General features: G+C 50.2%; 1 long non-coding RNA gene across 1 annotated transcript; it reads left to right on the top strand.

Annotated features, from left to right (window-relative positions):
- The first annotated feature begins 3,887 nt into the window (after positions 1-3,887).
- Positions 3,888-7,507, top strand: LOC121825468 (uncharacterized). The gene is made up of 3 exons (XR_006067763.2): positions 3,888-4,116; positions 6,537-6,784; positions 6,946-7,507. It is a non-coding gene; the product is annotated as an uncharacterized LOC121825468 (long non-coding RNA).
- The last annotated feature ends 8,460 nt before the right edge of the window (positions 7,508-15,967 follow it).

Raw genomic sequence — 15,967 nt, 5'->3', positions numbered from 1 at the left:
CAAGACCTTTTGGATGCCAAGAAATTCCCTCAGTCCTTGTCACTGGGGGATTTCTTTGGGGCGTTATAGAGAACAATGTTTAGGTTGAGGTCCATGGGGATTCAAAGACCCAAGATTCTTTTCCCACCATGAAAGGGGCTTAATGCAAGGGAAAGATGGCTCTTTGGATTCCAGAATCTAAGGAACCCTTGGAGGCCCATCTCCAGCCTATCGATTAAGTCCCAGAGCTAGCCTAGTTTGTGATTGCTACCCTTTTAGGGTCCAGGAGGGTTCAAAGCGGCCCATGGCGGTTGCACCCTTTCAGAGTGTTTTGAGTTCACTCTGCATGGGCTTAAACTTGTGTTTTCTCATAGCCAATTTAGCAGCCAACATTCAGGCAAGTAAAGCTAGATGCCACAGCCCCTTCTCAGCCATGAGGGGCCAAAGCCTGACTGATGACCTTGCTCCACCCAAGGTGTTTCAGACAAGGCAGGCTGACTTGAGAGTCCCAGCACCTAACCCCTTTTCTGACCCTGCAGGAAACTCAGTGCTCTCAAGACACAGTAAAATCCCTACCCCCCTTTCCCGTTTGGGTTACTGCCCCAGAAGTTTTGATACTTGGCAAAAATCCTGAATCTTGGGAAAATTCAGACCTGAAGGACCGCCTCCAGAAGCATCAGAAATGAAGGCAATTAGCCCAGCTGGCTCTCCATGTTTAACACAAGGTCTGCTCATCATGAGAGCATGGAAAAAAGGTTTTTTTTTTTTTTCAATACTAGAGTTGGACCCTAGGGTTTCATTGTTCAGAACTACAGAGGAGCCCCACCTCAATTCAAGGTTTTAACAAGTTTCCCATCCTCCCATCTCCAGGGGAATCCCAAGTGACTGACAAGTCTCTGGATTTCTCTCCATTCTCTCAGTGGCTATCAAGCCTTGGTCCTGTTGACCATCCCCCATTGCCAGCTGACAGCTGGTCATTGGAGTGTGGCTCTGAAGAGACAGAACCCTGATTTAGCAGATAATGTGATGTGTTGGGGTCAGGTGCTTCACCCTTATTCCCTGTTACACCTGGATTCAAGAGAGGAGCCGCTGAGCAGCAACAGTTCACATTCCAAGTTGCACCTATTTAAAAAACCAAATGGCCACCTAGAGCTCAAGAGTACAGAGCAGCTTTTGAACACTAGATGAAAGACCGAGGAGCATCACTAGTGTTCAAGGAGAAAGACATAGCCCCAGGGTGAGATTTAGCATCCCAGGAAGACTCTTCATGAAGCTGGCAAGCTGAGGCCAACCAACATTTTATATTCCTAAGCTGTACTGAATCAGCATCAGAGGACATGGTTCCCACTGGGGAAGAGCAGTACTGTTTATGTACTGTGACAGGGCCTCACTTCCTCCGGCCTAGGACTCAGACCTGATGGCCTCTGCCTTCAGAGTGTGAAGATTAAAGGCAAAGTCACCCCCGTGCTTCGTTTTGTATTCCCAGCTACATTCTTAGCAACACAAACTCTAAGGACATCAATATGGGCTCCTGTCTGCAACTCAAGGGGAGAATCAGGTATCTGGAGACTATCTCAGAAGAGAGCACATTTGAGAGGAGTACTTCAACTTCACTGAACTTCAAGCTACCTTGTTAAATGTCCTGGTGGGGCAGAGGACTCATCTTATGGGATCAACCAAAGGAAAGGGATGAGATTACAGAGGCCTGAAGGATGGTTTAGAGCCATTAACTCCTTCCACCTGAAGAGGCTGAAATGGCCACGCCTGCATCTCTGATAGGGACCAGGTGCAGCAGTTAGAACCTCCACTGAAAAGGTGATGCCTAGCACCTGGCCCCCAGCCAGCACAAGGATTCCCCCATCAGCTTGGCACCTCCTCAGCCCAGTCTCTTATGAAGTAGAGCACTTATGGATATAAAAGCTGGAAAGAAGTGTATCTGTTGGGAGGCGGTTGTAAGGTCAGATCAGTCTGCCATACGCTCCAACTAAGGAGACCACCCCCCCATTCTTCCCACCAGCCCTCTTCTCATCCCTTCATGTTTTCATAGCATCGTGTATGAACCCCATGGAGTATTGTGGTATGGAATTCCATCCCAGTGACAAGCCTTGGAGCAGGGAATCATGGGTCTCTTCAGAGCTCCCCGAAGGGTAAGGGCAGGTCTGTCAATTTCAGACATCGATCCCAAACGCCCCTTTTCCAGCCACCTTTATCCCGTTCCTAGTCCTTGGCTATCAGGAGCACCAGCATCCAAGGAAAGTTTTACAAAAAGACTGGATTCTCCCTCACAGCTGCCTCTATTTGAATTTCAGGTACTCCCAGGTTTGTGCCTACCCCACTGGTGTCCACTTTTAATCACAGGCTAAGAGTTCAGGAGAACGTAAGGTTCAGGTCTGGGGACACTAAAGACCTGGTGTTCTCTTCCCATCACAAAATAGGCTGTAAGCAGGAGAAATAAGAGGTTCTGTAATCCAAGGAGCCCTTAGGGATAGCTAGATCCAGCTTACCCCTATATTCCCTACAGCCAATTAAGGGATTCAGACCCTTGTAGATCCAGGAGGGCTCAAGTGGTCCATGGAGGCTGCACCCTTGGAGAAAGCTTCAGTTCAGCCTGCATGGGGTTTTAAGCGTATGCTTTCTCATCTTTTTCGCAGCAACTTTCATTCAGGCAGTTAAGCGAGATGCCACAGCCCTTCTCAGCCATGAGGTCAAAAGCCTGAAGCCGAGTCACCTCGGGTGCTCAGGACAAGGCAGTTTGACATCAGGGTCCCAGCTCTTTACCCCTTGTTCTCCTGACCTTGCAGGAACCTAGAGTGGTTTACAGGTTACATCCAACACCCCTTTGCTGCTTTAGGGTAGTCCCGTTGATACTTGGCAGAAGTTCTCACTTAGGAAATGCCTCAACAGCCTCGGAAGCAGTCAAGGCATTTACAATCAGCCCAGGTTGCTCTCTAGGGTCTGCTTGGGAAAGTCCCCTCCTACAAGTGCAGAGATGGAACTCAAAATTTCAGGTTCAATTAAGCGTCCTACTGAGGAGCCTCGGGACTAAAGTTTACTGTTTTTCCCTCCTCCCGATCCCCATGCTTGTGACCTCCAGAGTCCAGGCTGTTTTGCAAGGTCAGTAGAGCATTTGGCAATCTAGTTGCTGGAAAGTGGTGTCCTTGTGTTGGGGAGGAGCGGCGTTTGTAAGGTCAGATCTGTCTGCCCTACACTCCAGTAAGGACACACACACACAGCCATTCTTCCCACCCAGTACCTCTTCCCATCCGTTTCTCTTCACATACAACATCGTGTATGAAAGCCATAGAGCGTAATGGCACGGAATTCTATCCCAGTGACAAGGATTCATGGGAATTCATGGGTCTCTTCAGAGCTCCCAGAAGGGCAAGGGCATGTTCTTTAGATTGGGGACAGCTATCCACAACCCCCTCTTTTCCAGCCCTCTTTCCCCCCTCCTTAGCCCCTGGCTATCAGGAGCGCCAGCACCCAAGGAAGGTTTTAGTAAGTTTTCTCTCTCAGCTATTTGAATTTCAGGTGTTCCCAGGTTATCCCCCATTCCCATCAGATTAGCCCTCTTCCCCTCCCTTCCCCTCCCGGCTCCCACTTCATAGTTCCCCTCCCGGCTCCCACTTCATAGCTTGTTCGGTATTTCTTCCCCCCACATTGAAAAACGTTAAGAGACCACTTGAACAGCTCAAAGGACAGAGAAAGTTCAGCAATTTTTCCCATCCCTCCCCGATAGCGTAGCAAGGAAAGACAGAAATATCAGCTAGCAGCCAGCACGGACCCAGACGGCTCCTTTTATCCCTCCCCCGGTGCTGCCCTCTTGCAGCCCATTGGCTGGCAGCCTTCCCCGCCCATTGGCTGGCTGCCTTCCTCCCTGATGTCTTTCACCTGGCAGAGAAGTGGCTCCTGGTGCTTGGTTCTGCCCAGGTGCTGTTTCTGAGTAGCCTGGTCTTCACTCCCAGGTAAGCTCACCTGTCTCTGTGGAGTCCTTGGCGATTTGCGTTGCTCTCTCAAATGCCACAGTGTCCCTGTTGATCCTTTGGTGTCGAACTGCAGCCCGGCAGGCCATCTGTCTCTTCCACCAGGAGCACGACATCCAGATGAACCCGTGGGGTTGGCAACAGAGTCCAGTAGGTAAGAGGCTTGCTGCTAAGCCTGATAACCTGAGTTCAATCCCTGGGACCCTTGGGGTGGAAGGAGAGAACTGACTCCCACAAGTTGTCCTCTACACGTGCCATGTTGTGCCCTAATGTTAATACACACACGCAAAATAAAATGAAAGTTTTGAATATTTAAAAAAAATGTTTTTGAAAGAAACTGGCCTCTAAAACCCAGCTAAACCAGCTACAGCTGTGAGCTTGGCTGCCCCAAATCCCTCCCAAACCTTGCCTAACCAAACCTCCCCCATGCTATCCCCCGGCCTCTGCCCTAGGCTCGCACAGTGCCATGTTAGCTGCCTGGATGTTGTTTTCTGCCTTTAACTTTCGGGTGCTAATCTGGGTACCTGGATGTGTGGTGGCCACCTGGGATGATTTCACGTTCTTCCTAAGCCACATGTCACTGAGTCCAAACTCAAGCACTGGCGGTGCCCTTTCTACTCTGAATCTGTTCGCTTGTTTTCTGGCCTCCGTTTCCCCCATCTGAAAATGCCATAGCACAGAGATGTTCTACCGGTCAAGCGAGTTCCTATGTGTGAGTCTTTAGAATGGTACATAGAGTGTGCTCAGCATTGTAAAGGTGTCCATTAACGAGGAGAGAAGAGGGTGAGCACGGAGCGGGCATGCCTGAAATCCCAGCCCTTGGGAGCTTGAGACAGGAGGATTTTGAGTTTGAAGACAGCCTAGGATATATAGGAAGAGGCTGTCTCAAAAAAAAATAAGTAAGCAATGCATAGATAAGTCCGGTGAAATGGCTCAGTGGTTAAAGGCGCTCACCGCCAAGATCTGAGTTCAATCCCTGGGACCCACATGGAGGAAGGAGAGAACCAATTCTTGCAAGTCGTCCTCTGACCTCCACACTTGCCCTCTGGCATGCATGTGCGCATGCACACACACACACACACACACACACACACACACACACTCATACACACTCATACTAACACATGCACAAGTGTAAAGAAGTCTGCTGCAGTTGTGAATAACACCCTTAGAGACAAGAAGTGGGCTGGCTGGTGGCTGCCAGGATCTGAGAGGACAGAGTGAGAGCTTGGATGGGTAAGGGACTTCGCTTTAGATTGATGGAAACCCTTTGGGACATTACAGAAATGGTGACTTTGAGATGCTGTGGATATAACGAACACCACTGGATTGTAAATCTGAAAGTGGGTTATTTTTATATCATGAGAATTTCCCTTAATGGTGATATTTTTTTTTTGAAGAAAAAAAAAAACCACCGATACATAGATAAAAGGGGACAGAGAAGAGCAATCAAGGGACCAGATGGACATCTGTGTTGGTTCCTCTGGGCCAGCTCGTTCCACCGTCTGCATCTCCCTCTAGGAACGTGCAGTGGGTCAGTTGCTTTTCTCCACGTCCCCCCTTCTATAGACCACACAAACCGAGAGGGGGAGACACGTGTGAGTTTGAGTTCAGAGACCTTCTAGGGTACCTCAGAACACAGGGTGCATCTATGCACAACTTAAGACTCTCAGGTTTCAGGGAAGTCACACCTGGCAAATCTGCCAAAGCCAAGCTCCCTGTGTATAACCGTCCTCGCTGTGAGCACTTTGAGGGCACATGTCTCCGTAGACATCCTATCTCTTCACTGCAGGGGGCATGTGAGGGAGCTGATGTGGACCTCCTGTGTGCACCCTCCTAGAGGGCTACTCATCCTTTTCAGAAATCTGCAGGGCCGAGAACCCTAGTAAGCATGGGGACAGTTCCCATTATTGGGGATGATTGGCACGGCCTGTCTCGGGAGAATGCAAAGTCCAGCTGGGGGCAATATCATGACGTGTCACTACAAGGGCAGATCCCTAGGCAGGAGCCCGCTCACTGACTTTTTTTGTTTACTTCGCGGCTGTCCCAGAGCTGTCACACATAGTATTTATAAATACGCAGATGTCATAACTGAGGGAATGAGCAGAGGGGGAAGGATGGGGTGTGGGCAGACGGGGAAGACAGTTAGGATGGCGCTTGCTGTACAAGCAAGAGCACCTGAGTTCAATTCCCCAGAAGCCATGGGAGATAACATGCCAGGGGGCGGGGCAGTGCACACCTGGGTTCTCAGTGCTGGGGAGCCGGGAGGCTCCCTGGGGGCTCGCTGGACAGCTAGTCTAGCCAGTGGGTGGGTTCCAGGTTCAGTGGGAGATCCTATCTCAAAGGATAAGGTGGAGAGGTGAATGGAGAAGACACTAATGGTGGCCTCCATGCATGCGCGCACACTACACACTACACACACACACACACACACACACACACACACACACACACACACTCTGAACAATAGGCAGACGGAAGTTCAAAGTCCAGGCTCATCTAGTGTGCCCGGGACCACAGTGAGGATGAGAGTTTCAAATTTCTTTTAATTTTTATTTTATTTTATTTTTATAGCATGTGTGTGAGTGCCCGCATATGTGTCTCTGCACCATACGCATGCCTGGTGCCCAAAGAGGTCAGAAGAGGACAGGAATTCCCTGGAACTGGAGTTACAGATGGTTGTGAGCCACCATGTGGGCGCCGGAAACTGAATCTCGACCCTCTATAAGAGCAGCCAGTGTTCTTAACCACCCACCAAGCTGCTGCCTCTCCAGCCCCAAGAACACGGAATGCTTTGCAGCCCCGGAGACCATGCCTTTTGGGTAAAGCCAGGGCGGTGGGTGGGTCATCACATCCAGGGATCTCTAGACACTCAACCTATGTGAAGTCTTCAGCTTTCAGCTTCCGTGAGCCTCAGTTTCTAGAGCTGCACGGAGGTAGGGGGTGCTGGGGGGGGGGTGACGCTCTGTACCTCTCCTCTCAGGGCTCCCGTGCGGGAAAACGGAAATCATATCCATTGAAAACTTGCCTCTGGACCTGGCATACACTGGGGTCTTTTCTCGCTGCCTGAACTTCCGCTGGCATATGGGATCGCAGGTGCATCTTACATCTCCGTAGATGCTTCTGATTGCCCTTAAACTAAGATCCGCTGGGTGCATGCGGTGAGCTTGGGGGAGGGGGGCTGGGGAGGTGAGCCACCACTAGCCAGAACCATCGGGGATGGTGTCTCCTGTACCTTTTCCCTGCAAGGAAGTGACCTCCCTCTTCCCCCCGCCCCCAGCTTGTGTTCTCAGCCATCATATCTAGCCGCTTCACACTGATTCCTAACAGATGTTCCCTCAATGAAGTTTGCCGTAATCTTGGGGCCTTAATATAGTCCCCGAGTGTGATAAGTTGGAAGCGGCTGTCATCATTCCCCCTGGAGAATGGTCTGGTCATTGTTTGGATCTGTCCCTGTCTGACTGTCCCTTGAAAGAGAATGTATTTTCTCCCGTCGCCTCTTTGCCACAGATACCCTGCCTCCCCCTCCTCATCCTATTCCTGACGCCCCCCCCCCAAAAAAAAAGTATGCATTAGAACCTTCTAGAAAGTCCTTGGTACATTATAATGAAGGAGAATGACAGAGGAAGGAGCTTAGGTGAGAAGTCTGGTCAAAAAATCAATATCAATATTGTCAGGCTTTAGATTGCATTGCTGCAGACTCTCGGCTCCCTGGGGACACAAGGCAGATGTTCACTGGGCGGGGAAGGGAAGAGCTGGTACAGGGCAGCTGGGGAGCCAGCAGGGAGCTTCCATTTGCAAAGGCTCTGGGGGCCCTCATGAAAAGCCAGGAGCCTTCCAGGAGAGCAGGAGGAAGCCAGGGATGGGGAAAGTGTTTGTACACCCTGTCTGATTCTGCTGTGTTCATCCGAATGATCTCAGAGCCCCAGGTGGGAGGACTACACAGTTTGGCCAAGACGGTGAGGCTTCCTGAAGATTTTCTAAGTGCCTGGCATCATGTCAGACACTGGGTACTAAAGCTAGGTCCAACCCACAGTTTGTGGGGAGATAAAACAAGAGACCATTCATTCAGAGCCACCATTGTCCGGTTGGGTCTGCTTGCTGTCTGGGGTTATATTAGCCAGCAGTGGACTCTGGTGCCACAGCTGGGCATGCATGATTATCAGAACACAGACAGTCTGAATTCAGAAATCTGAAATCCAATCTGCTTCCAAACGGCAAACTGTAGCATGTCAAGGTAGTGCTGGAAAGTTTGGGATTGGAGGCTGGGACTGTAGCTCAGTGGCAGAGCACTTGCCTAGCATGCATGAGACCCTAGGTTCAATTCCTATGGTGGGAGGGGACCATTGACTGGGGGTGGGGTGGGGTTGTGGGGTGGAGATAGCTTAGTGGGTCAAAGGCTTGCCATACAAGTATAAGGACCAGAGTTCAAATCCCCTGCACTCATGTTGATGCTGGGCAGGTGTGATGGCCAACTTGTAATACCAGAGCCTAGGAGATGGAGACAGGAGGTCCTCTGGGGCAAGCTGGCTAGCTAAATTAGTAGAATGAGTGAGCCATGGGTTCAAGTGAGAGACCCTGCCTCAGTATATGAGATGGAGGACGAAAAACAACTGACATCAATCTCTTTCCTCCGCCCTCACACACACATGTGCACCCCACACACAGGTACCCACACACCTTCACATACCACATGCATAAAAACATTGGGGTTTGAAACATGGATTTGGGATTGGGGGAATTTGGGGTATCTCGTGAATAAATCCACACAAATACCCCCCCCAAATGTGAGATAACTGGAGTTGGGAACAACCTGTAACAATAATAATATCTTGAATAAATAAATGACACATTAACAAAAAAATACTAATGCATTAATCAATAGCTGAAGCCATTTCTGAATGCCAAACAAGCCGCAGGTCTTAGCCAAGGGTGCTGCATACATGATCCTATTCAAATCTTATCATAACTTTGTTGTAGATGATTCCAGCCCCTTTGGGTAGGTAAAATTAACTCGCTTGACCAACGTGAGTGGCCTTCAAATGATTTGAGCCTGGAGGTATCAGAAGGCAAAACCTAATTCCTCTGATGTATGTGTCTGTCCAACCACAGGCCTAGAGATGTGTGGTTTAGTAACAGGGTCTAGCTGGGGATTTATTTCTTTATAACGCTTAAAGGAAATCTATTTATCTCCATGCCTAATAAAAGAACGAGGCTGGGTTTTCCATCATGCAGTCGGAGGAGAACCCAAAGAATCTGTTTGCACCAAGATTCTCATTTTACAGGAATTAACCTGTGCCCGTGGTCCTTCTCTCTGCCCTAAGCCCTCCAATCCTATGCTAGTCACTTGGGGGGTGTGCAATTCACAGAGAATTCACCCCAAAGACCAGACCTTAAAATTCTTCCCAAATGGAAATAGCACTGCTCACCACATTGAAGGAGGAGAAGGGAGGGGTTCAGAGTGAAATACAACAATAAGGAGAGTACATTAATAGCTCTCTCCTTCAGGTAAAGGAACTGGGCTTGGGGTCAGCCAGTCTTGTTCCAAAATGAGCCAGGTGGTAGGTGTCTTAAGTTACGGCCTGTTGTCACTGCTCGACTCTGCCGCCGCTTTGCCGTAGCAGGGTTTAGACGCCATTTGAACAAACGTACGTATGCTCGCTCGTATCTCAATTAAACTTTTAATTGTGAGCAGAGGTGTCCACCCCTTGGGTGAGTTGGTAGCACAGGGCTGGGAGGATTTGAACCTGGTATCCTCACCTTATACTATATCAGCAAGTGTCTCAGTCAGGGTGTCTGTTGCTGCGAAGAGACACCATGACCACGGCAACTCTTGTAAAGGGAAACATTTCATTGGGGCTGGCTTACGGTTCAGAGGTTTCGTCCATTATCATCATGGCGGGGAGCGTGGCTGTGCATGGGCAGACATGGTGCTGGAGAAGGAGCTGAGGGTTCTACCTCTAGATTGGTAGGCAGCAGGAAGAGCAGGAGTCACTGGGCCTGGCTTGAGCATTTGAAGCCTCAAAGCCCACCCCCACCCCAGTGACACACTTCCTTCCACAAGGCCACACCTCCTAAGAGCGCCACCCCCTATGGGCCAAGCATTCAAATCTATGCGCTTATGGGGGCCATTTCCATCCAAACCACCCCAGCAAGCTTTATGGAAACTGAATTGAGAGGCTCAATACATAACTTTTATTATCGGCGCCCTTCTGTGTGTTGTCTCCCGGAAAGGTCTCCTCAACTCTAGGATGCAGCCTCTGTCTTTACGGGCAAGAAGGGGTGAGTTTAATAAGGAGGCTGTCTACAAAGAAGGAAGGCAGGGTTGGTTGTAGGGCTCTGAGGGCAGTGGTGGGAGGCAGGACCATACCCCTCCCTGTAAAGGGTCCAGTTAGAGGTTTGAACTGGAGTTCTCCTGGACTAAACTATGGGGGGCAATGGCATCATGAGTAGAGGGCATGATGGGAGAGGCTGCCCGCCAGGAGCTGTGTTCTGGGGTCGGAGCATGCAACTAACCAGGGAGAGAGGGACCAGGGGAAGAAACATTCTGATCCCTGTCACTCCCCTACACTCGCTCCCCTGCCTACCTCCCAACTGTCCAACCCCAGCCGAAGGGCAGTGGTCTCGGAGCGTTGCTAGGATTATGGGGTGTAGACAGCCAGACAACAGCCAGACAGCCTACAGGCAGGTCATTAGTCAGGATGCGTCATGTGCCTAACAACACAGTCAGTGTTAGATTCCAAAATGGGGTAGTCACACTTTACCTGATTGCTGTGATTTTAGGATAATAATTTAGAGTCTGGTCTTAGAATTCTACCTCTTTGCAGTGAGATGGGAGGAAGAATTTCCTCCAATGTATTTTAGGGGTTGAGATGGAGCTCATGGGTGGAGAGCAGCCTTAGCATGTGAGAGGTCCTGCATTCAACCCTCGTCAAAAATGAAAACCATTTCCTCGCTTCTCCTCTGGACAAAGATTTATGAAGTGTTCCATTGATCATCTGAGTCAATTAATTGTTCATCAGTTTAAAGATTCTTAGATTCCTTCGGCAAAGCATAGCAAACCCAGGATTCAAATTCAATCAACTCTGGAATTCTATGACCTTCCAGGAGCCTTTCTACTACTGTACAACTTGTCCTTTGTCATTTAACAATGTGTGCTTAAAACGAGTCAGTGGTTAACTCTTCTTCCATGATGTATTCTGGAGGACTGATTTGTCTTCATCTCCCAACGTTTCCAGGACCCTCCAGCCAATGCTTTGCTTGAGACACTGGTGAATTTTCAGATTTTTTTTCCTCCTCTGTACATAACTCTGTCACAAACATCTTTCATATAAAACCTGCATGTTTCTTGATCAAACGTGGCAATTTTACAGCATAGGCTGGAGTCGGACAAATCACGGCCTCAGGAATGGTGAGGCCCATTTAATTTACTCACTACGGCTCCTTCCAGCTAGTCATTAGTGACCCTCCTTCTGTGTGAGTTCACCCCTGAGCATTGATTTCATTTTCTCTAATTGGAAAAGCTTTGGGCAAAAGCACAACCAGGATGGTCACAAATAACCCCCTTTGATCTGCCCCGGAAACGCCAGTACGGCTTTGGCCTTTCCCCGCAACCTAGAATTCAATTATCCAAGGAGTCTCTGTCCTGCCGCTGCTGACCTTTGGGACATTGAAGACTGTCCTATGCTGAATCTGAAGTCAGGGAACCCCAAACCCTGAGCCTGGTGGTGGTATACCTGCAGCCCAAAACCTGCATGAAGAACCTAGCCACGCTCTCTGTGACAGCATCCATGATGGTGTCACTTCAGATTCCAATCACCTAGCCACACTAGAGTCACCTGACTTTGTGTGAGCAGACACTGTGTTCAGGGGGACGAAGTCACATAGCGCTGCGTTTTCCAGAAGGCGCCCCGTGTAATGTGACTTTGGCTGGGTTCCCTAGAGAAGTCTGAGATGCAGAAATTTGTCCTAGGCAGTCACTGAGGCAGACTCTCTAAAAAACATAAGTTAAAGGCCAGAGGGTGGGAGGGGGTGTGTTCAGCTGAAGTCTAGTGTAAGCCTCATCCTTGTGGAGCTGAGGGGTATGGATGGTGTCATGGGGCTCTCTGCAAAAGGAGGATGAAGGCTTTTTGTATTCCATGCCAGTGATTGCAAGCCACTGCCACCGAGGCTGGGGTGCACAGTTGGCGGGGGAAGGTGAGGGAGAGGTGTTTCTCCTGGGGAGAAAGGTCGGGAGCTGTCAGTGGTCGGTGTTCTCAGCAGCTGTGAGATGAATGTGCCAGCCCAGGGAAGGTCTCCAAGACAGGGGCCACCAGTGCCTACTGAACCACAGGTGCCTAGATTCCTCATGGAGCACATCAGCATGCTGAGCCTAGAGTCCCCATGGCCCCTGTCATGTTCATGCCTCAAAAGTCATGTTGCCCAGCATAGGGAGATAGCTCAGTCAGGGAAATACTTAGTCTGTGAGCATGAGGACCCGAATTGGACCCCAGAACCCACATAAGCAAAGCCAGGTGTGGTGGCACACAATTGTAGAGACGTGAAGCAGATCCCTGGGGTCTCCTGACCAGCCAGCCTAAGGTACCTGATGAGTCTGAGCCAGTGAGATCCTGGCTCAAAAAAAAGGGGAGGGTGGGGGTGGGAGGGGGCAGGTGAAGGGCTCCTGAGGAATGACATCCAAGGCTGTTCTCTGGCTCCCTCATGCATCTGCATATACATGAACACACACGAACACACTGCTGGGGATGTCTTTCTGTATGCTGTGAATGTGTGTTGCTCTGTTTTAGTTGATGAATAAAATGCTGATTGGCCAGTAGCCGGGCAGGAAGTATAGTACAGGCAGGACAAGCAGAGAGGAGAATTCTGGGAACAGGAAGGTTGAGTCAGGAGTCACCAGCCAGACACAGAGGAAGCAAGATGTGAAAAGGTCCCGAGCCACATGGCTAAGCATAAATAAGAATTATGGGTTAATTTAAGTGTAAGAGCTGGTCAGTAGTTAGCCTGAGCTAATGGCCGAGCAGTTTTAATTAATATAAGCTTCTGAGTGATTATTTTATAAGTGGGCTGTGGGACTGCAGGGGTGGGGGGCGGCGCTTGGCGGGACTCAGAGAGAAGCTTTCCAGCTACAACATACAATTACAAAGCCCTTTGCCTTTACCATAGTCACAGGCTCCCCTCTAGACTTATGGAGGGGGAACCTAGAATCCTAATTCCCTCTCTCTCTTTTTTCTTCTCTTTTTGAAGTTCTGGGTATGGAGCATAAGGTATCATACATGCATGGTGAGCATGTGCCCTGCCCCGATCTACCTCTCTAGCCCTTTATGTGTATGTGGTTTGTGTGTACACAGAGGTTTACAGGGAGCAGCTTTCTCAATCTTTGCCTTGTCCCCTTAGTGTTTGAGGCAAGTCCTCTCACTGACCCTGGTGCTTACCAACTAGGCTAGGCTGGCCATTGAAGCCCAGGGATTCACCTGTCCCTGCCCCCCCCCCCCACTCCCTTGAAGTGCTGGAGTTACACACACTTGCTGCCATGCCCAGCTTGTACATGGGTGCTAGGGATTTGAACTCCAGTCTTCATACTTGTGCAGGAACCACTTTACTGACAGAGCCACGTTCCGAGGCCCTCTGCCCTTTGTAATATTTCATTTTGAGATGGGGAGGGTGTCTCCCTAAGTTACCCCTGCCGTTGGAGTAAGAGGCTGAACCACCACCACACTTGACTTATGGGGGTTCTCCATAAGTTAATGCTGGCAGGGTAACAGGCTGAGCTGCCAGCACGTTCAGCTTGGTTTGCAACCCTCAAGTAGAAATTATCTTTAATTATATGAGCAAGAGATGTTGAGACCATGGTTGGAAAAAGCACAGGGACAAAGAGCCAAACTATGGAAGCACATGAATTACAAACCCATTGCTGAGGAGCCCACATGGAACTGGACCAGGCTCTCTGGATAAGTGAGACAGTTGATGAGCTTGAACTGTTTAGGAGGCCCCCAGGCAGTGGGACCGGGACCTGTCCTTGGTGCATGAGCTGGCTGTTTTGAGCCCGGGGCCTATGCTGAGACATTTTGTTCAGCCGTGGTGTAGGGAGGAGGGGACTGTACCTGCCTCAACTGAATCTACCAGGCTGAGCTGAATCCCCAGGGGAGACCTTGCCTTGGAGGAGGTGGGAATGGGGGGTGGATTGGGGTGGGATGCTGGGGGGTGGGAGGAAGGAGGACAGGGGAATCCGTGGCTGATATGTAAAATTAAATTAATTATAAAATAAAATAAAAAGAACATTATAGGTGTCAACTTAAAAAAAAAAAAGAGAGATTATCTTTAAGACCTTGAAGACATTTCATCAACTAGGCTTCTCTGTCGTCTGCCAGCCTCCTGGTGGGGAGCTCTCTGGAGGGTCTCGGCTTCTAGCATGTGCCCCTACCTGTAGCTCGGTATCTTCTGGGCTCAGAAGCCTTTACATTGTCTTCATTTGGGTCCGGGCCATTCTGGTCTGTATCGGATGCCCAGGCCTTCCTTGGCCATCAGCGGCTGAGCTCTGGTCACTGCTGCTGGGCCTTTGGGCCCCGTCTTCATCCCTGCCACTGAGGAGAGCTGGTGTTGTGAGCGGCTCCCAAGCTTGCCTGAAACTCTGCCGACTCCTAGAAGTGTCTGAGAACCTCTGTCTTTGACTCACATTTCCCAAGTGAGGTCCTAGGGGCCAAGGACGATGGGTCTGCACAGAGGTGCATGCCGTGCATGTTTCTGGATGCTCACTTGCCTTGTGGTATGGGCCGCATCTGCCGTGGGTTCAGTAGAACCCAAAGCATGTGGCCTCTAAACAACCAGTTAAAGGCAGGCATGCACACACAGCACCTAGGGCCGGGCATTCCCTCGGACTCAGAAGTTGCCCCAAATGCAGAGGGAGGGAATGGCTTTGTAAGACATAAGGAGAAAACTAAGGAAGTACCGTCCTACCCTACCCAGTTCACATCGTTTCTCTGTGCCCACCCACCACTTGTGTTGATCTAATGATATTTGAAGCAAAGCCGATGTGCTCCATGAGGAATCTAAGCACCTATGGTTCAGTAGGCACTGGTGGCCCCTGTCACGGAGACCTTTCCTGGGTTGGCACATTCATCTCACAGCTGACTCAGACTCACTTCCTCCAGAGAGGCCCCGCCTTCTCGCTTTGCATATCTTTCCCCCAAAAGCACACCAGTAGCCCAGGGGAGCAGGTGTTCGAACTCGGGAGCCCCTGGAGGACCTCTTACGCTCAGATCACGTCATGGTGACCTTCATGGTTCACAGAGCCCTGATGATTTCTGGAGCCTTGCTGTGTACTGGATCAGACCATTTGCCTTAAGAGTCCGTGTGTTCTGTGTCCCGTCGGCATTTAACTTGCTCGTGGACATTCTTCCTGCCCCTCTCTCCCCACAAGTCCCCTTGCTTGTCTAGGGTACCAGTCGAAGATCTGAAAATGGAAGACAGATGCCATAGGAGCAGGTTAGTAATGCCACATGGCCCCTGGGAATAAAGAGGTGGGCCATGGCGTAGGGTTGTTGTGTGTTACAAGGAGTGGCCAGCCGGGGGACTGTGTTCCTGTCCCTCTTTCTGCCTGACTCAGAGCCCAGCCCCTTCATGGGGCGATCCAAAAGCCATGCACCCCCCAGACTCAAGGTGAGCAAATGGAGGAGGGGTCAGGAGTTGGGACCATGGTTATGATGGGTCTGCCTGCCAGTCATTTATTGACTTGAATGCCCCCAATGATGAGGCAGTCTACCTTCCAAACAAGGGTGTGGAAAGTTCTAGAAAAGCCAAAGAAGGGAAAAGCTAGGCAAAAAAGAAAAAAAAAGGGTGGGGTGGGGTGGGGAGTGGCTAGGTTGGGTTTTTGTCCAGCTCCTCTGTTTCTTTGGTCAGGGCACCTTGAACCAGACCCCAGATGGTCTCCAGACATACGAGGGCAGGTCCTCAGAACTGGGTCATGCCCTGGCTCCAGGGAACCAATAACTTCTGCACCTGGAAGAGGC

This window comes from Peromyscus maniculatus, chromosome 23 (assembly GCF_049852395.1).
Source record: "Peromyscus maniculatus bairdii isolate BWxNUB_F1_BW_parent chromosome 23, HU_Pman_BW_mat_3.1, whole genome shotgun sequence".
NCBI classification, from domain to species: domain Eukaryota; kingdom Metazoa; phylum Chordata; class Mammalia; order Rodentia; family Cricetidae; genus Peromyscus; species Peromyscus maniculatus.
Note: the sequence above shows the minus strand (reverse complement) of the source record. Positions and strands in the feature narration are given on the sequence as shown.